Below are 23,609 nucleotides of genomic sequence, written 5' to 3' on the forward strand. Positions count from 1 at the left end.
AACAACCAACAGACCAATAACCAACAACCAACAGACCAATAACCAACAGGCCAATAACCAACAGACAATAACCAACAGACCAACAGACCAACAACCAACAGACCAATAACCAACAGACCAACAACCATCAGACCAACAACCATCAGACCAATAACCAACAGACCAACAACCAACAGACCAACAACCATCAGACCAACAACCAACAGACCGACCAACCATTTAAACGACCAACCATTTAAACGACCAACAGACCAACAACCAACAGACCAACAACCAATAACCAACAGACCAACAACCAACAGACCAACAGACCAACAGACCAACAGACCAATAACCAACAGACCAACAGACCAACAGACCAACAACCAACAACCAACAGACCAATAACCAACAGACCAACAACCAACAGACCAACAACCAACAGACCAACAACCAACAACCAACAGACCAATAACCAACAGACCAACAACCAACAGACCAATAACCAACAATCAACAGACCAACAGACCAACAACCAACAGACCAAAAAACCAACAGACCAACAGACCAACAACCAACAGACCAATAACCAACAGACCAACAGACCAACAACCAACAACCAACAGACCAATAACCAACAGACCAATAACCAACAGACCAATAACCAACAGACCAACAGACCAACAACCAACAGACCAATAACCAACAGACCAATAACCAACAGACCAACAGACCAATAACCAACAGACCAATAACCAACAGACCAACAGACCAACAACCAACAGACCAATAACCAACAGACCAATAACCAACAGACCAACAGACCAATAACCAACAGACCAACAGACCAACAACCAACAGACCAACAACCAACAGACCAACAGACCAACAGACCAATAACCAACAGACCAACAACCAGCAGACCAACAACCAACAGACCAACAACCAACAGACCAATAACCAACAGACCAACAGACCAATAACCAACAGACTAACAACCAACAATCAACAGACCAACAGACAAATAACCAACAGACCAACAGACCAATAACCAACAGACCAACAGACCAACAACCAACAGACCAACAACCAACAGACCAACAGACCAATAACCAACAGACCAATAACCAACAATCAACAGACCAACAGACCAATAACCAACAGACCAATAACCAACAGACCAACAGACCAATAACCAACAGACCAACAACCAACAACCAACAGACCAACAGACCAACAACCAACAGACCAATAACCAACAGACCAATAACCAACAGACCAAAAGACCAAAAACCAACAGACCAACAGACCAACAACCAATAACCAACAGACCAATAACCAACAGACCAACAACCAACAGACCAATAACCAACAGACCAACAACCAACAGACCAACAGACCAACAGACCAACAACCAACAGACCAACAACCAACAGACCAACAACCAACAGACCAACAACCAACAACCAACAGACCAACAACCAACAGACCAACAGACCAATAACCAACAACCAATAACCAACAGACCAACAACCAACAGACCAACAACCAACAGACCAACAGACCAACAACCAACAGACCAATAACCAACAGACCAACAGACCAACAACCAACAACCAATAACCAACAGACCAATAACCAACAGACCAACAGACCAACAGACCAACAACCAACAGACCAACAACCAACAGACCAACAGACCAACAACCAACAACCAATAACCAACAGACCAACAACCAACAGACCAACAACCAACAGACCAATAACCAACAGACCAACCAACCAACAGACCAATAACCAACAGACCAACAACCAACAGACCAACAGACCAATAACCAACAGACCAACAACCAACAGACCAACAGACCAACAACCAACAGACCAACAACCAACAGACCAACAACCAACAGACCAACAACCAACAGACCAACAACCAACAGACCAACAGACCAATAACCAACAGACCAACAACCAACAATCAACAGACCAACAGACCAATAACCAACAGACCAACAACCAACAGACCAACAGACCAATAACCAACAGACCAACAGACCAACAACCAACAGACCAACAACCAACAGACCAACAGACCAACAACCAACAGACCAACAACCAACAATCAACAGACCAACAAACCAATAACCAACAGACCAATAACCAACAGACCAATAACCAACAGACCAATAACCAACAGACCAACAACCAATAACCAACAGACCAATAACCAACAGACCAATAACCAACAACCAACAGACCAATAACCAACAGGCCAATAACCAACAGACAATAACCAACAAACCAACAGACCAACAACCAACAGACCAATAACCAACAGACCAACAACCATCAGACCAACAACCATCAGACCAATAACCAACAGACCAACAACCAACAGACCAACAACCAACAACCAACAGACCAATAACCAACAGGCCAATAACCAACAGACAATAACCAACAGACCAACAGACCAACAACCAACAGACCAATAACCAACAGACCAACAACCATCAGACCAACAACCATCAGACCAATAACCAACAGACCAACAACCAACAGACCAACAACCAACAACCAACAGACCAACAACCAACAGACCGACCAACCATTTAAACGACCAACCATTTAAACGACCAACAGACCAACAACCAACAGACCAACAACCAATAACCAACAGACCAACAACCAACAGACCAACAGACCAACAGACCAATAAGCAACAGACCAACAACCAACAGACCAATAACCAACAGGCCAATAACCAACAGACAATAACCAACAGACCAACAGACCAACAACCAACAGACCAACAACCAACAATCAACAGACCAACAGACCAATAACCAACAGACCAACAGACCAACAGACCAACAGACCAACAACCAACAGACCAACAACCAACAGACCAACAGACCAATAACCAACAGACCAACAACCAACAATCAACAGACCAACAGACCAATAACCAACAGACCAATAACCAACAGACCAACAGACCAATAACCAACAGACCAACAACCAATAACCAACAGACCAACAGACCAATAACCAACAGACCAACAACCAACAGACCAACAACCAACAGACCAACAACCAACAACCAACAACCAACAGACCAACAACCAACAGACCAATAACCAACAGGCCAATAACCAACAGACAATAACCAACAGACCAACAGACCAACAACCAACAGACCAACAACCAACAATCAACAGACCAACAGACCAATAACCAACAGACCAACAGACCAATAACCAACAGACCAATAACCAACAGACCAACAGACCAACAACCAACAGACCAACAACCATCAGACCAACAACCAACAGACCAACAACCAACAACCAACAGACCAATAACCAACAGACCAACAGACCAACAACCAATAACCAACAGACCAATAACCAACAGACCAACAACCAACAGACCAATAACCAACAGACCAATAACCAACAGGCCAATAACCAACAGACAATAACCAACAGACCAACAGACCAACAACCAACAGACCAACAACCAACAATCAACAGACCAACAGACCAACAGACCAACAACCAACAGGCCAATAACCAACAGACAATAACCAACAGACCAACAGACCAACAACCAACAGACCAACAACCAACAATCAACAGACCAACAGACCAATAACCAACAGACCAACAGACCAACAGACCAACAGACCAACAACCAACAGACCAACAACCAACAGACCAACAGACCAATAACCAACAGACCAATAACCAACAATCAACAGACCAATAACCAACAGACCAATAACCAACAGACCAACAGACCAATAACCAACAGACCAACAACCAACAACCAACAGACCAACAGACCAATAACCAACAGACCAATAACCAACAGACCAACAACCAACAGACCAACAACCAACAACCAATAACCAACAGACCAACAACCAACAGACCAATAACCAACAGGCCAATAACCAACAGACAATAAACAACAGACCAACAGACCAACAACCAACAGACCAACAACCAACAATCAACAGACCAACAGACCAATAACCAACAGACCAACAGACCAATAACCAACAGACCAATAACCAACAGACCAACAGACCAACAACCAACAGACCAACAACCATCAGACCAACAACCAACAGACCAACAACCAATAACCAACAGACCAATAACCAACAGACCAACAGACCAACAACCAATAACCAACAGACCAACAACCAACAGACCAACAACCAACAGACCAATAACCAACAGACCAATAACCAACAGACCAACAACCAATAACCAACAGACCAATAACCAACAGACCAACAGACCAACAGACCAACAGACCAATAACCAACAGACCAACAGACCAACAGACCAACAGACCAACAACCAATAACCAACAGACCAATAACCAACAGACCAACAACCAACAGACCAACAACCAACAGACCAATAACCAACAGACCAATAACCAACAGACCAACAGACCAACAGACCAACAACCAATAACCATCAGACCAACAACCAACAGACCAACAACCAACAACCAACAGACCAATAACCAACAGACCAACAGACCAACAACCAACAACCAACAGACCAATAACCAACAGACCAACAACCAACAGACCAATAACCAACAGACCAATAACCAACAGGCCAATAACCAACAGACAATAACCAACAGACCAACAGACCAACAACCAACAGACCAACAACCAACAATCAACAGACCAACAGACCAACAGACCAATAACCAACAGGCCAATAACCAACAGACAATAACCAACAGACCAACAGACCAACAACCAACAGACCAACAACCAACAATCAACAGACCAACAGACCAATAACCAACAGACCAACAGACCAACAGACCAACAGACCAACAACCAACAGACCAACAACCAACAGACCAACAACCAACAATCAACAGACCAACAGACCAACAGACCAATAACCAACAGGCCAATAACCAACAGACAATAACCAACAGACCAACAGACCAACAACCAACAGACCAACAACCAACAATCAACAGACCAACAGACCAATAACCAACAGACCAACAGACCAACAGACCAACAACCAACAGACCAACAACCAACAGACCAACAGACCAATAACCAACAGACCAATAACCAACAATCAACAGACCAACAGACCAATAACCAACAGACCAATAACCAACAGACCAACAGACCAATAACCAACAGACCAACAACCAATAACCAACAGACCAACAGACCAATAACCAACAGACCAATAACCAACAGACCAACAACCAACAGACCAACAACCAACAACCAATAACCAACAGACCAACAACCAACAGACCAATAACCAACAGGCCAATAACCAACAGACAATAACCAACAGACCAACAGACCAACAACCAACAGACCAACAACCAACAATCAACAGACCAACAGACCAATAACCAACAGACCAACAGACCAATAACCAACAGACCAATAACCAACAGACCAACAGACCAACAACCAACAGACCAACAACCATCAGACCAACAACCAACAGAACAACAACCAATAACCAACAGACCAATAACCAACAGACCAACAGACCAACAACCAATAACCAACAGACCAATAACCAACAGACCAACAACCAACAGACCAATAACCAACAGACCAATAACCAACAGACCAACAACCAATAACCAACAGACCAATAACCAACAGACCAACAGACCAACAGACCAACAGACCAATAACCAACAGACCAACAGACCAACAGACCAACAGACCAACAACCAATAACCAACAGACCAATAACCAACAGACCAACAACCAACAGACCAATAACCAACAGACCAATAACCAACAGACCAATAACCAACAGACCAACAGACCAACAGACCAACAACCAATAACCAACAGACCAATAACCAACAGACCAACAACCAACAGACCAATAACCAACAGACCAATAACCAACAGACCAACAACCAATAACCAACAGACCAATAACCAACAGACCAACAGACCAACAGACCAACAGACCAATAACCAACAGACCAGCAGACCAACAGACCAACAGACCAACAACCAATAACCAACAGACCAATAACCAACAGACCAACAACCAACAGACCAATAACCAACAGACCAATAACCAACAGACCAATAACCAACAGACCAACAGACCAATAACCAACAGACCAACAGACCAATAACCAACAGATCAACAGACCAACAGACCAATATCAACAGACCAACAGACCAATAACCAACAGAACAACAGACCAATAACCAACAGATCAACAGACCAACAGACCAATAATCAACAGACCAACAGACCAATAACCAACAGACCAACAACCAACAGACCAACAGACCAACAGACCAACAACCAACAGACCAACAACCAACAGATCAACAACCAACAGACCAATAACCAACAGACCAATAACCAGTAGACCAACAGAACAACAGACCAATAACCAACAGAGCAACAGACCAATAACCAACAGACCAACAACCAACAGACCAACAACCAACAGACCAATAACCAACAGACCAATAACCAACAGACCAACAACCAATAACCAACAACCAACAGACCAACAACCAACAGACCAACAACCAACAGACCAATAACCAACAGACCAACAACCAACAGACCAATAACCAACAGACCAATAACCAGCAGACCAATAACCAACAGACCAACAGACAAATAACCAGCAGACCAACAACCAACAGACCAATAACCAGCAGACCAATAACCAACAGACCAACAACCAACAGACCAACAACCAACAGACCAACAACCAACAGACCAACAACCAACAGACCAATAACCAGCAGACCAACAACCAACAGACCAACAACCATCAGACCAACAACCAACAGACCAACCAACCATTTAAATGACCAACCATTTAAACGACCAACCATTTAAATGACCAACCATTTAAACGACCAACAGACCAACAACCAACAGACCAACCAACCATTTAAACAACCAACCAACTAATCAACCAGACAACCGTTACACCAAACAACTAGTCTCGCGAGCCATGCTCGAAGTCTGACGCTGTATGAAAGTCTGTTGAGAAAGAAACCATCCATCCAACCCGCCAACTCTCATCCACTCCAAGAAGATGAATAACTGAGAGAGACTACCATCTAACCATCCATCCAACCCGCCAACTCTCATCCACTCCAAGAAGATGAATAACTGAGAGAGACTACCATCTAACCATCCATCCAACCCGCCAACTCTCATCCACTCCAAGAAGATGAATAACTGAGAGAGACTACCATCTAACCATCCATCCAACCCACCAACTCTCATCCACTCCAAGATGATGAATAACTGAGAGAGACTACCATCTAACCATCCATCCAACCCACCAACTCTCATCCACTCCAAGAAGATGAATAACTGAGAGAGACTACCATCTAACCATTCATCCAACCCGCCAACTATATTCCACTCCAAGAAGATGAATAACTGAGAGAGACTACCATCTAACCATCCATCCAACCCGCCAACTCTCATCCACTCCAAGAAGATGAATAACTGAGAGAGACTACCATCTAACCATCCATCCAACCCGCCAACTCTCATCCACTCCAAGAAGATGAATAACTGAGAAAGACTACCATCTAACCATCCATCCAACCCACCAACTATATTCCACTCCAAGAAGATGAATAACTGAGAGAGACTACCATCTAACCATCCATCCAACCCACCAACTCTCATCCACTCCAAGAAGATGAATAACTGAGACAGACTACCATCTAACCATCCATCCAACCCACCAACTCTCATCCACTCCAAGAAGATGAATAACTGAGAGAGACTACCATCTAACCATCCATCCAACCCACCAACTATATTCCACTCCAAGAAGATGAATAACTGAGAAAGACTACCATCTAACCATTCATCCAACCCGCCAACTATATTCCACTCCAAGAAGATGAATAACTGAGAGAGACTACCATCTAACCATCCATCCAACCCACCAACTAGACCAGACAGTATCATGAGACATGTCCAACACTGACCTAGCTAGACCAGACAGTATCATGAGAGACATGACCAGGACTGACCTAGCTAGACCAGGCAGTAACATGAGAGACATGACCAGGACTGACCTAGCTAGACCAGGCAGTAACATGAGAGACATGTCCAGGTCTGACCTAGCTAGACCAGGCAGTAACATGAGAGACATGACCAGGACTGACCTAGCTAAACCAGGCAGTAACATGAGAGACATGTCCAGGACTGACCTAGCTAGACCAGACAGTAACATGAGACATGTCCAGGACTGACCTAGCTAGACCAGACAGTAACATGAGAGACATGACCAGGACTGACCTAGCTATACCAGACAGTAACATGAGAGACATGACCAGGACTGACCTAGCTAGACCAGACAGTAACATGGGAGACATGACCAGGACTGACCTAGCTATACCAGACAGTAACATGAGAGACATGACCAGGACTGACCTAGCTAGACCAGACAGTAACATGAGAGACATGACCAGGACTGACCTAGCTAGACCAGGCAGTAACATGAGACATGTCCAGGACTGACCTAGCTAGACCAGACAGTAACATGAGAGACATGACCAGGACTGACCTAGCTATACCAGACAGTAACATGAGAGACATGACCAGGACTGACCTAGCTAGACCAGACAGTAACATGAGAGACATGACCAGGACTGACCTAGCTAGACCAGACAGTAACATGAGAGACATGACCAGGACTGACCTAGCTAGACCAGACAGTAACATGAGAGACATGACCAGGACTGACCTAGCTAGACCAGACAGTAACATGAGAGACATGACCAGGACTGACCTAGCTAGACCAGACAGTAACATGAGAGACATGACCAGGACTGACCTAGCTAGACCAGACAGTAACATGAGAGACATGACCAGGACTGACCTAGCTAGACCAGACAGTAACATGAGAGACATGACCAGGACTGACCTAGCTAGACCAGGCAGTAACATGAGAGACATGACCAGGACTGACCTAGCTAGACCAGGCAGTAACATGAGAGACATGACCAGGACTGACCTAGCTAGACCAGACAGTAACATGAGAGACATGACCAGGACTGACCTAGCTAGACCAGACAGTAACATGAGAGACATGTCCAGGACTGACCTAGCTAGACCAGACAGTAACATGAGAGACATGACCAGGACTGACCTAGCTAGACCAGACAGTAACATGAGAGACATGACCAGGACTGACCTAGCTAGACCAGACAGTAACATGAGAGACATGACCAGGACTGACCTAGCTAGACCAGACAGTAACATGAGAGACATGACCAGGACTGACCTAGCTAGACCAGACAGTAACATGAGAGACATGACCAGGACTGACCTAGCTAGACCAGACAGTAACATGAGAGACATGACCAGGACTGACCTAGCTAGACCAGACAGTAACATGAGAGACATGACCAGGACTGACCTAGCTAGACCAGACAGTAACATGAGACATGTCCAACACTGACCTAACTAGACCAGACAGTATCATGAGACATGTCCAGGACTGACCTAGCTAGACCAGACAGTAACATGAGAGACATGACCAGGACTGACCTAGCTATACCAGACAGTAACATGAGAGACATGACCAGGACTGACCTAGCTAGACCAGGCAGTAACATGAGAGACATGACCAGGACTGACCTAGCTAGACCAGACAGTAACATGAGACATGTCCAGGACTGACCTAGCTAGACCAGACAGTAACATGAGACATGTCCAGGACTGACCTAGCTAGACGTGTTAGATGAACAAAATGTATTTTAATTAAACACGTTCGGCTTACTCATATGTCTATATCTCTATATATCTCTATATATCTCTATATCTCTCTCTCTCTCTCTCTCTCTCTCTCTCTCTCTCTCTCTCTCTCTCTCTCTCTCTCTCTCTCTCTCTCTCTCTCTCTCTCTCTCTCTCTCGCTCTCTCTCTCCAGTTCAATACAAGGGGCTTTATTGGCATGGGAAACATATGTTAACATTGCGAAAGCAAATGAAGTAGACATTATACATAAGTGAAATAAACAATAAAAATGAACAATAAACATTACACTCACAGAAGTTCCAAAAGAATAAAGACATTACAAATGTCATATTATATATACAGTTGAAGTTGGAAGTTTACATACACTTAGGTTGGAGTCATTAAAACTAGTTTTCAACCACTCCACAAATTTCTTGTTAACAAACTATAGTTTTGGCAAGTCATTTAGGACATCTACTTTGTGCATGACACAAGTCATTTTTCAACAATTGTTTACAGACAGATTATGTCACTTATAATTCACTCTATCACAATTCCAGTGGGTCAGAAGTTTACATAAACTAAGTTGACTGTGCCTTTAAACAGCTTGGAAAATTCCAGAAAATGATGTCATGGCTTTAGAAGCTTCTGATAGGCTAATTGACATCATTTGAGTCAATTGGAGGTGTACCTGTGGATGTATTTCAAGGCCTACCTTCAAACTCAGTGCCTCTTTGCTTGACATCATGGGAAAATCAAAAGAAATCAGACAAGACCTCAGAAAAACAATTGTAGACCTCCACAAGTCTGGTTCATCCTTGGGAGCAATTTCCAAATGGCTGAAGGTACCACGTTCATCTATACAAACAATAGTACGCAAGTATAAACACCATGGGACCACACAGCCATCATACCGCTCAGGAAGGAGACGCATTCTGTCTCCTGGAGATGAACGTACTTTGGTGCGAAAAGTGCAAATCAATCCCAGAACAACAGCAAAAGATCTTGTAAAGATGCTGGAGGAAACAGGTACAAAAGTATCTATATCCACAGTAAAACGAGTCCTATATCAATATAACCTGAAAGGCCGCTCATCAAGGAAGAAGCCACTGCTCCAAAACCGCCATAAAAAAACAGACTACGGTTTGCAACTGCACATGGGGACAAAGATCGTACTTTTTGGAGAAATGTCCTCTGGTCTGATGAAACAAAAATAGAACTGTTTGGTCATAATGACCGTCGTTATGTTTGGAGGAAAAAGGGGAGGCTTGCAATCCGAAGAACACCATCCCAACCGTGAAGCACGGGGGTGGCAGCATCATGTTGTGGGGGTGCTTTGCTGCGGGAGGGACTGGTGCACTTCACAAAATAGATAGCATCATGAGGATGGAAAATTATGTGGATATATTGAAGCAACATCTCAAGACATCAGTCAGGAAGTTAAAGCTTGGTCACAAATGGGTCTTCCAAATGGACAATGACCCCAAGCATACTTCCAAAGTTGTGGCAAAATGGCTCAAGGACAACAAAGTCAAGGTATTGGAGTGGCCATCACAAAGCCCTAACCTCAATCCTATAGAAAATGTGTGGGCAGAACTGGAAAAGCGTGTGCGAGCAAGGAGGCCTACAAACCTGACTCAGTTACACCAGCTCTGTCAGGAGGAATGGGCCAATATTCACCCAACTTATTGTGGGAAGCTTGTGGAAGGCTACCCGAAATGTTTGACCCAAGTTAAACAATTTAAAGGCAATGCTACCAAATATTTATTGAGTATATGTAAACTTCTGACCCACTGGGAATGTGATGAAATAAATAAAAGCTGAAATAATTCTCTCTATTATTATTCTGACATTTCACATTCTTAAAATAAAGTGGTGATCTAACTGACCTAAGACAGGGAATTTTTACTGAGATTGAATGTCAGGAATTGTGAAAAACTGAGTTTAAATATATTTGGCTAAGGTGTATGTAAACTTCCGACTTCAACTGTATATACAGTGTTGTAACGATGTACAAATGTTTCAAGTACAAAAGGTATTTAGAATGGTGTTTGTTCTTCACTGGTTGACCTTTCCTTGTGGGAACAGGTCACAAATCTCTCTGTCTCTCTCTCTCTGTCCGTCTCTCTCTGTCTCTCTTTCTCTATCTCTCTCTCTCTCTCTGTCAAGACATCCTAATGACACTTTGTTAGTAACAACTCTACAAAACACTCCCAATACCCCATCCTAGGAGATACAGTCCTGTCCACCTCACTCCTCACAGACCGCTAGCCTGTATTTACTACCGGCCTTCCCGGCTCTTTCAAAGCACGTTTTATTATTGGAAAAGGATAGGACAATTATTTTTAATGATAACTGTGTTTCTAGCTAGCCGGGCCCAGGAGATAGATGTGATGTATGGTGCTGCTGCGAGGCCAGGAGAGAAGAAGAGAGAAGAAAGGTTATTTTTCTCCTGTTGACAGACCGATGGAACAGGGGAGATAGCAACCTGAGGCCTCACAGCACTCCAGCCACACACGTAACACTGGAGCACTGGACAGAAGGAACTAACTGATAGAGGAACCTGGAAATTGAAAAATGTCCAACCAAGACATTTAATCTCACCAGGAGAAATGCAAAACTGTTTCTTTCTTGAACATTTACATAATATCTCCAATTCTCACCAAGCTAAGCATTTACATAAGTATCTCCCATTTGAACCAGTTAGCCACCCATTCTGTGCCAATAGTTTTGTTTACTTTAATTCACAATGTTTTGTTCTGTCATGAATCACAAATAGGAAATTGAATTGAGTTGCTGTACGTTCATGTGTGGGTTTTTGAATTGCCTCTGTTTGTCTGTTGTTTTCTGTTGTTCTACAGAGGCTGGAGGAGGACTGTCCTGCCATGCCCCATGCCTGTAGCTGTTCTCAGGACAGTAAAGGACCTCCCGGACCCACAGGACCTCCCGTAAAGTCCTACTACTGCCTTTATTTACTGTCTCAGGGAATAGGGTGCCCTTTTAACACACCTTTTAACACCATACAAAATAATCCTAGACAGAAAACAACACTCAGAGACATCATTTCTCCAGAGAGCTGTCAAGCAGGCAGGAAAAGAGACTCCAGGGGCCGACAGAAGGAAATCCAAACCAGACATTCCAAACCAGATACCTGCCGCCCACCAAAAGTCATTTTGGTGAAACATTCCCGGTCTGGGGAGGGTCAATGTCACTTAGTACTGTGGACGTGTCTCCACCACAGGTGGACATTGTTAGGGGAAGGACCCCAACAGAGTGAGAGTCTTCATACATTCTGCTGAGGGGCGGGAGAGAGAGGGAGAGAGAGAGGGATAGAGAGAGAGAGAAACCAAGAGAGAGACAGAAACCGAGAGAGAGAGAGAAACCGAGAGAGAGAGAAAGAGAGAGAGAGAGAGCGTTAGAGAGAGAGGATAGAGAGAGAGAAACCAAGAGAAAGAGAGAGAGAGAGAGAGAGAGAGAGAGAGAGAGAGAGAGAGAGAGAGGGATAAACCGAGTTAGAGAGAGAGGATAGAGAGAGAGAAACAGAGAGAGAGAGAGAGAGAGAGAGAGAGAGAGAGAGAGAGAGAGGATAGAGAGAGAGAAACCAAGAGAAAGAGAGAGAGAGAGAGAGAGAGAGAGAGAGAGAGAGAGGGATAAACCGAGTTAGAGAGAGAGGATAGAGAGAGAGAAACCAAGAGAAAGAGAGAGAGAGAGAGAGAGAGAGAGGGATAAACCGAGTTAGAGAGAGAGGATAGAGTGAAACCAAGAGAGAGAGAGAAAGAGAGAGAGAGAGAAAGAGAGAGAGAGAGAGAGAGAGAGAGAGAGAGGGATAAACCGAGTTAGAGAGAGAGGATAGGGAGAGAGAAACGGAGTGAGAGAAAGGAGAGAGAGAGAGAAGGATAAACCGAGTTAGAGAGAGAGAAACGGAGTGAGAGAAAGGAGAGAGAGTAGTATGTAGAATGATTCAGCTCACTCCACGCAGCACAGAGGGTAGAACCTGATATGACGACACTGCAGATAAATGAGCTCATTTATAAGGCGTCAGGTCAGGTGATGTTGTGTACTCAGCTCGCTGCCAAGGGGAAAATAAAACACGTCCCAGGGCCACTACGGGGCCAACACTGTATCAACACACACACATGTTTGAGAAAGTCATTATATGGATATAAATTTATCAAAGCAGATTAGTCCTCTCTCTGCTGTCTACACAGTTTCCACCTCCATATGGTCCAGGTGGAGCCTATAGGCAGAGTTTAAAACCACAAGGGAGGAGGATTTCATCTGAGGTTCCTCTATAAGCCATCCTCCTTATGTTTCTGTGGTCGTTGGCTCTGATCACTGTTGACCTACTAAACCCTTGTTATAACATTAAAGCAGGACTGGAGTTAAAGTGGGGCTTTGTCAAGACACAATGCTCCTTGATGAAGGTGTTGACCCTGTAGTAAAACTGTTCCTGCACTTTAATTCTATTATTCTTTAGTGTGTCTTCAATCACTGATATTATTATAACCGACTGAGCGTGTGCAGGACGTTCATCACATTTGATCTTGTCCTGCCTCTGCCTCTGCTATCACAGCCTCCAGCCATAGGAACTATTAGTACCTGGCTCCATGTCCCTGCAGGGGTGCCATTAAGGCAAACACAGGAAGAGGAAGGAAGCCTTTGAAGCCAGATGGGACAATTACCTCCAGATGCCTTCGTCAGTTAGAGCAGAGTCAGGAGGGACAGGGAGGGACAAGGGAGGGTTTGGTTATCATGGTGTTTATGGTCTGATTCCCAGTCAGATGTACAGTATGGTTATCATGGTGTTTATGGTCTGATTCCCAGTCAGATGTACAGTATGGTTATCATGGTGTTTATGGTCTGATTCCCAGTCAGATGTACAGTATGGTTATCATGGTGTTTATGGTCTGATTCCCAGTCAGATGTACAGTATGGTTATCATGGTGTTTATGGTCTGATTCCCAGTCAGATGTACAGTATGGTTATCATGGTGTTTATGGTCTGATTCCCAGTCAGATGTACAGTATGGTTATCATGGTGTTTATGGTCTGATTCCCAGTCAGATGTACAGTATGGTTATCATGGTGTTTATGGTCTGATTCCCAGTCAGATGTACAGTATGGTTATCATGGTGTTTATGGTCTGATTCCCAGTCAGATGTACAGTATGGTTATCATGGTGTTTATGGTCTGATTCCCAGTCAGATGTACAGTATGGTTATCATGGTGTTTATGGTCTGATTCCCAGTCAGATGTACAGTATGGTTATCATGGTGTTTATGGTCTGATTCCCAGTCAGATGTACAGTATGGTTATCATGGTGTTTATGGTCTGATTCCCAGTCAGATGTACAGTATGGTTATCATGGTGTTTATGGTCTGATTCCCAGTCAGATGTACAGTATGGTTATCATGGTGTTTATGGTCTGATTCCCAGTCAGATGTACAGTATGGTTATCATGGTGTTTACGGTCTGATTCCCAGTCAGATGTACAGTATGGTTATCATGGTGTTTACGGTCTGATTCCCAGTCAGATGTACAGTATGGTTATCATGGTGTTTATGGTCTGATTCCCAGTCAGATGTACAGTATGGTTATCATGGTGTTTATGGTCTGATTCCCAGTCAGATGTACAGTATGGTTATCATGGTGTTTATGGTCTGATTCCCAGTCAGATGTACAGTATGGTTATCATGGTGTTTATGGTCTGATTCCCAGTCAGATGTACAGTATGGTTATCATGGTGTTTATGGTCTGATTCCCAGTCAGATGTACAGTATGGTTATCATGGTGTTTATGGTCTGATTCCCAGTCAGATGTACAGTATGGTTATCATGGTGTTTATGGTCTGATTCCCAGTCAGATGTACAGTATGGTTATCATGGTGTTTATGGTCTGATTCCCAGTCAGATGTACAGTATGGTTATCATGGTGTTTATGGTCTGATTCCCAGTCAGATGTACAGTATGGTTATCATGGTGTTTATGGTCTGATTCCCAGTCAGATGTACAGTATGGTTATCATGGTGTTTATGGTCTGATTCCCAGTCAGATGTACAGTATGGTTATCATGGTGTTTATGGTCTGATTCCCAGTCAGATGTACAGTATGGTTATCATGGTGTTTATGGTCTGATTCCCAGTCAGATGTACAGTATGGTTATCATGGTGTTTATGGTCTGATTCCCAGTCAGATGTACAGTATGGTTATCATGGTGTTTATGGTCTGATTCCCAGTCAGATGTACAGTATGGTTATCATGGTGTTTACGGTCTGATTCCCAGTCAGATGTACAGTATGGTTATCATGGTGTTTATGGTCTGATTCCCAGTCAGATGTACAGTATGGTTATCATGGTGTTTACGGTCTGATTCCCAGTCAGATGTACAGTATGGTTATCATGGTGTTTATGGTCTGATTCCCAGTCAGATGTACAGTATGGTTATCGTGGTGTTTATGGTCTGATTCCCAGTCAGATGTACAGTATGGTTATCATGGTGTTTATGGTCTGATTCCCAGTCAGATGTACAGTATGGTTATCATGGTGTTTATGGTCTGATTCCCAGTCAGATGTACAGTATGGTTATCGTGGTGTTTATGGTCTGATTCCCAGTCAGATGTACAGTATGGTTATCATGGTGTTTATGGTCTGATTCCCAGTCAGATGTACAGTATGGTTATCATGGTGTTTATGGTCTGATTCCCAGTCAGATGTACAGTATGGTTATCATGGTGTTTATGGTCTGATTCCCAGTCAGATGTACAGTATGGTTATCATGGTGTTTATGGTCTGATTCCCAGTCAGATGTACAGTATGGTTATCATGGTGTTTATGGTCTGATTCCCAGTCAGATGTACAGTATGGTTATCATGGTGTTTATGGTCTGATTCCCAGTCAGATGTACAGTATGGTTATCATGGTGTTTATGGTCTGATTCCCAGTCAGATGTACAGTATGGTTATCATGGTGTTTATGGTCTGATTCCCAGTCAGATGTACAGTATGGTTATCATGGTGTTTATGGTCTGATTCCCAGTCAGATGTACAGTATGGTTATCATGGTGTTTATGGTCTGATTCCCAGTCAGATGTACAGTATGGTTATCATGGTGTTTATGGTCTGATTCCCAGTCAGATGTACAGTATGGTTATCATGGTGTTTATGGTCTGATTCCCAGTCAGATGTACAGTATGGTTATCATGGTGTTTATGGTCTGATTCCCAGTCAGATGTACAGTATGGTTATCATGGTGTTTATGGTCTGATTCCCAGTCAGATGTACAGTATGGTTATCATGGTGTTTACGGTCTGATTCCCAGTCAGATGTACAGTATGGTTATCATGGTGTTTATGGTCTGATTCCCAGTCAGATGTACAGTATGGTTATCATGGTGTTTACGGTCTGATTCCCAGTCAGATGTACAGTATGGTTATCATGGTGTTTATGGTCTCCTTTCTCCCTTCCATTCTTCCAGGGAGGTGCTGGTATCAGAGGGGCCAGGGGAGTTCGAGGGGAGCCAGGCAATGTGGTAAAGTATACTATTCATCCTCCATCACACTATGCTGCTCAGTGCTTACACAGGCTGCATCCCAAATGGCAGGCCTCTGGTGAAAAGAAGGGCACTACATAGGGAATAGGGTACCATTTGGGACATAGACAGAGGGACTCCATCCCAATACAGCCCAGTGTTTCCACAGTAACACATACTGGAGGGACTCCATCCCAATACAGCTCAGTGTTTCCACAGTAACACATACTGGAGGGACTCCATCACAATACAGCTCAGTGTTTCCACAGTAACACATACTGGAGGGACTCCATCACAATACAGCCCAGTGTTTCCACAGTAACACATACTGGAGGGACTCCATCCCAATACAGCTCAGTGTTTCCACAGTAACACATACTGGAGGGACTCCATCCCAATACAGCCCAGTGTTTCCACAGTAACACATACTGGAGGGACTCCATCCCAATACAGCTCAGTGTTTCCACAGTAACACATACTGGAGGGACTCCATCCCAATACAGCTCAGTGTTTCCACAGTAACACATACTGGAGGGACTCCATCCCAATACAGCTCAGTGTTTCCACAGTAACACATACTGGAGGGACTCCATCACAATACAGCTCAGTGTTTCCACAGTAACACATACTGGAGGGACTCCATCACAATACAGCTCAGTGTACAGACCATTACATAGACTGACCAGGTGAAAGCTATGAACCCTTATTGATGTCACTTGTTAAATTCAGATTTTTAAGCCTTGTGACAATTGAAATATGGATTGTGTATGTGTGCCATTCAGATGGTGAATGGGCAAGACAAAATATATAAGTGCCTTTGAACAGGGTATGATAGTAGGTGTCAGGCGCACCGGTTTGTGTCAAGAACTTCAACACTGCTGGGTTTTTCACGCTCAACAGTTTCCCGTGTGTATCAAGAATGGTCCACCACCCAAAGGCCATCCAGCCAACAATAACTGTGGGAAGCATTAGAGTCAATATGGGGGGTGAGCTTAATATTTTGTAGCAGCTCAGTGCTTCCACAGTAACACATACTCTGGCTACAGTACGCGAGGGGCCACCTAGAACTTGGAACATAAAGAATACGATGGAATTTCTTCCAATAAATAGCCTGAAACAATGGCTGAGATGTGGAGATACATAAATATGCAACGTAATGTGCAATTCTGTTATATTTGGAGGATGTCACTGTTTTCACACACTAAGTGAACCTCGCCGTGTCGTTCTGGCTTTATGCCAGCAGTCTTCATGTTGAAGCCAAGAGAGGCTTGTGTAGGTTATAGTTAAACAGGATCATATTGCAGCTTATTTGGACTGTAGTTTTAGGAGTAGGCTGAAACTTTGTTATTCCAGTTCTCTCTGTGTCTGACTCAGACCTGGGTTCAAATACTACAGCTGTGCTCGGTTTGAACTCGCCTGTTGCAATGGAACTAATTACAAAAGTCCCAAAAGCGCAAACCACGCCCCCCTGCATTGCAAACCCCACCCACCTGGCATTCAAACCCAGCCCACCTGGCATGCAAACCTCACCCACCTGGCATTCAGACCCCGCCTATCTGTCATTATGACCCCGCCCATCTGTCATTCAAACCAAGCCCATCTGGCATTCAAACCACGCCCACCTGGCATTCAAACCCAGCCCATCTGGCATTCAAACCACGCCCACCTGGCATTCAAACCCAGCCCATCTGGCATTCAAACCACGCCCACCTGGCATTCAGACCACGTCACCTGGCATTCAGACCCCGCCTATCTGTCATTCTGACCCCGCCCACCTGGCATTCAAACCCAGCCCATCTGGCATTCAAACCACGCCCATCTGGCATTCAAACCACGTCCACCTGGCATTCAGACCCCGCCTATCTGGCATTCTGACCCCGCCCACCTGGCATTCAAACCCAGCCCATCTGGCATTCAAACTACGCCCACCTGGCATTCAGACCCCGCCTATCTGGCATTCTGACCCCGCCCACCTGGCATTCAAACTCAGCCCACCTGGCATTCAAACCACGCTCACCTGGCATTTAAACCACGTCCACCTGGCATTCAAACCACGCCCACCTGGCATTCAGACCCCGCATATCTGGCATTCTGACCCCGCCCACCTGGCATTCAAACCCAGCCCATCTGGCATTCAAACCACGCCCACCTGGCATTCAGACCACGCCCACCTGGCATTCAGACCCCGCCCACCTGCCATTCAAACTCCACCCACCTGGCATTCAAACCACGCCCACCTGGCATTCAGACCCCGCCTATCTGGCATTCTGACCCCACCCACCTGGCATTCAAACCCAGCCCATCTGGCATTCTGACCCAGCCCACCAGGCATTCAGACCCCGCCTATCTGGCATTCTGACCTCGCCCACCTGGCATTCAAACCCAGCCCATCTGGCATTCTGACCCAGCCCACCAGGCATTCAAACACCGCCCACCTGACACTAAATCAAACTCTCAAAGTATTTTAAAGATTTCAAATAGTGTTTGAACACAGGTTTGGTATATGGGGCAGTCCCCTCTCTCCGTCTGTACGACTGCTTTATCAACCTCTAAGGCTGCAGGCTTTCGGCCTCTCCAGTCCTTCTGCTACAACCCAGTTTCACGCTCGCAGTTCGCTAACAAAGTTACAACAGATGTGAACGGCGAGGCCATGCTAGGAACAGATTGCATTATGGTGCCAAACAAACCCAACCCAGGATGGCTGTAATCTAAATTCAAATTTACTGTTGGGTAATGGCTAAAATACGTCCTAATTTGCATCCTATTCCCTATATAGTGCACTACTTTTGACCAAAGCCCTATGGTGCCATTTGGGACACAGACTAAATCAATTTCCTAGAGCACAGTCCCACAGAATGTAAACTCCATTCTAATGAGTGTCCTCGAAGAACGGTTATGTGGGCTACCCGTTGTACTTTGTCTTATCTTGATGAATATCACATTTATGTGTGGAGCGAGAGACCCAAGGCAACGGCATTGTGTTTTAGAAGGAAGGCTGTCAGACAGTAGCTCTAAAACCTGATGTCCAAACTTGGACGTTGAAAACACAGAACATATTTATCACCAGAGAGAAGACCTAACAAACTTTTAGTTCAATTCAATTTTATGTAAACAGGGCGGGCGGTTAATCAACTGTGTTGTTGTAACACTTCACATTTTTTTTTATTTTTTTTTTTTTATTATTATTATTTTTTAATCTTTATTTTAACAGGGAAAACAGACTGAGACCTGGATCTCTGTTACGGCTGTGCCCTGTGTAAACATGTTGACATGTACAGTTCTAGGCATACAGACAAGAACATTTCAAACATACAAAACAAAGACACAATTCAACAGAAACAATCACAGACAACATCATATTGATCCTCCATAACATTTTTAAAATGGGCAAGGGACACCAGAGTGTCTAACTTAAGTTGGATCTGCAGTTTGTTCCATAAATAAGGTGCAAAGGAACTAAAGGCAGTCCTACCCAACTCTGTGGAGACCGCAGGAGTCTCTAATGTAATCCACATCTGTGATCTGGTTTTAAAATTTGTATATCTAGTGGAAATTAATGATGATATATATGGAGGTAGTTTTAAAAGAAGTGCTTTATAAATAAACAAGAGAGCATGTTGCTCTCGCCTCACAGATAGAGAGTCCCAACCCACATGTTGATATAGGATACAGTGATGAGTTTTGTAACTATCACCTGTGATAAACCTGAGTGCACAATGGTAAATAGCATCCAGTGGTTTTAATGTGTTTGCCGATGCATATAGATAATATCACCATAATCTAAAACGGACATAAAAGTAGCCTGCACAATTTGTTTTCTATTTACAAAGGACAGACAAGCCCTGTTTCTGTAAAGGAACCCTATCTTGAATTTGAGCTTTTTTCCCAATTCAGTAACATGTTTTTTAAAAGAAAGCTTATCATCTAGCCATACCCCTAAATATTTATATGCAGAGACCTGTTTGATTTGAGTACCATCCAAGCTAGTGATTACAAAAGTGTTTCTAACTGAGAGTTTAGACCTAGAAAAAAACATGACATTTGTTTTCTTAGCGTTTAAAACAAGTTTAAGCTGTAAAAGAGACCCCTGTAGTATCCTAAAATCAGACTCCAACTGCATTAAAGCTTGGTCCGCTGTTGGAGCAATAGAGTACATCACTGTGTCATCTGCATATAAATGGAATTTACAATATTTGACATCATCACCAATGTTGTTTATATAAAGTGAGAACAATAGTGGGCCAATTATTGAACCCTGAGGCACCCCTTTAAGTAACTGTAAGGAGTCAGACTTGACCCCGTATCTTTAAGATAGTCATAAAACCATCGGCAAACCATCGGCAGGCATCAGTGCCCACTCCTATAGATGACAGCTTACTCAAAAGGATAGCATGGTCTACAGTGTCAAAAGCTTTTGACAAATCTACAAACAACGCAGCACAGTGCTTTCTATCATCTAAGGCATTTGCAATATCATTTACAACAAGCATAGTGGCCGATGTGGTACATTTCACAAATGTGTTCTAAAGGTTTTTAAAGTAGTTTATAGACTATTGATCAGTTTATCAGTTGAAATATAGTTTATAAATCAGTAGGAAACAGTGATGAGTCATTGGTTAACATTGTGTGATTTAAATAAATGGTCTGTCTTCTCCAGGGGCCTCAAGGACTAGTTGGTGATAAAGGTCCTCCTGGACCACAGGGCCCCCCTGGTCCTCAAGGGCCTAGTGGACATTCCATCCAGGGACCACCGGTAAGATATGATATATGACCTATAACCCTGGTCCTGTGGGGCCTAGTGGACATTCCATCCAGGGACCACCGGTAAGATATGATATATGACCTATAACCCTGGTCCTGTGGGGCCTAGTGGACATTCCATCCAGGGACCACCGGTAAGATATGATATATGACCTATAACCCTGGTCCTGTGGGGTCTAGTGGACATTCCATCCAGGGACCACCGGTAAGATATGATATATGACCTATAACCCTGGTCCTCAAGGGCCTAGTGGACATTCCATCCAGGGACCACCGGTAAGATATGATATATGACCTATAACCCTGGTCCTGTGGGGCCTAGTGGACATTCCATCCAGGGACCACCAGTAAGATATGATATATGACCTATAACCCTGGTCCTGTGGGGCCTAGTGGACATTCCATCCAGGGACCACCGGTAAGATATGATATATGACCTATAACCCTGGTCCTGTGGGGTCTAGTGGACATTCCATCCAGGGACCACCGGTAAGATACAGTATATATCATATCTTATGTTCATATATATACACACAGTACACTCAGAGTATATATGAACATAAGATATGATACAGTATATAGCCTGTATATGAACATAAGATATGGTACAGTATATAGCCTGTATATGAACATAAGATATGATACAGTATATAGCCTGTATATGAACATAAGATATGATACAGTATATAGCCTGTATATGAACATAAGATATCGTACAGTATATAGCCTGTATATGAACATAAGATATGATACAGTATATAGCCTGTATATGAACATAAGATATGATACAGTATATAGCCTGTATATGAACATAAGATATGATACAGTATATAGCCTGTATATGAACATAAGATATGATACAGTATATAGCCTGTATATGAACATAAGATATGATACAGTATATAGCCTGTATATGAACATAAGATATGATACAGTATATAGCCTGTATATGAACATAAGATATGGTACAGTATATAGCCTGTATATGAACATAAGATATGATACAGTATATAGCCTGTATATGAACATAAGATATGATACAGTATATAGCCTGTATATGAACATAAGATATGATACAGTATATAGCCTGTATATGAACATAAGATATGATACAGCATATAGCCTGTATATGAACATAAGATATGATACAGTATATAGCCTGTATATGAACATAAGATATGATACAGTATATAGCCTGTATATGAACATAAGATATGATACAGTATATAGCCTGTATATGAACATAAGATATGATACAGTATATAGCCTGTATATGAACACGTTTGCCTCTAGTTAAACTGTGCTCCATGACAGTGTGCCGCATATGACTAATGTACAGTCAATCATTTGCAAACCCTTCCATCTACCCACTGGCTTTGTATGAAATTACAAAATGACAAAGGAATGAATGATTCAGAGTTTTTTTTTTCTTTCTCATGTCCATTTCTGTTTCAGGGTGGTGATGGTGAAAAGGGAGAAAAAGGAGATATTGGTTTACCAGGACCTCAGGTGAGTAAAGACACATATTCCTCAGCTCCATTTTGTTTTCCTCTCCTGACTCCCA

The 23,609-nt window shown here is 43.4% G+C and overlaps 1 pseudogene; it reads left to right on the top strand.

The window, feature by feature from the left end:
- Window positions 1–23,609, top strand: part of LOC106573090 (collagen alpha-1(XIV) chain-like) — a 263,151-nt pseudogene that overhangs the window by 182,674 nt on the left and 56,868 nt on the right.

The sequence above is a fragment of the Salmo salar genome, chromosome ssa02 (assembly GCF_905237065.1).
Source record: "Salmo salar chromosome ssa02, Ssal_v3.1, whole genome shotgun sequence".
Classification (NCBI taxonomy): domain Eukaryota; kingdom Metazoa; phylum Chordata; class Actinopteri; order Salmoniformes; family Salmonidae; genus Salmo; species Salmo salar.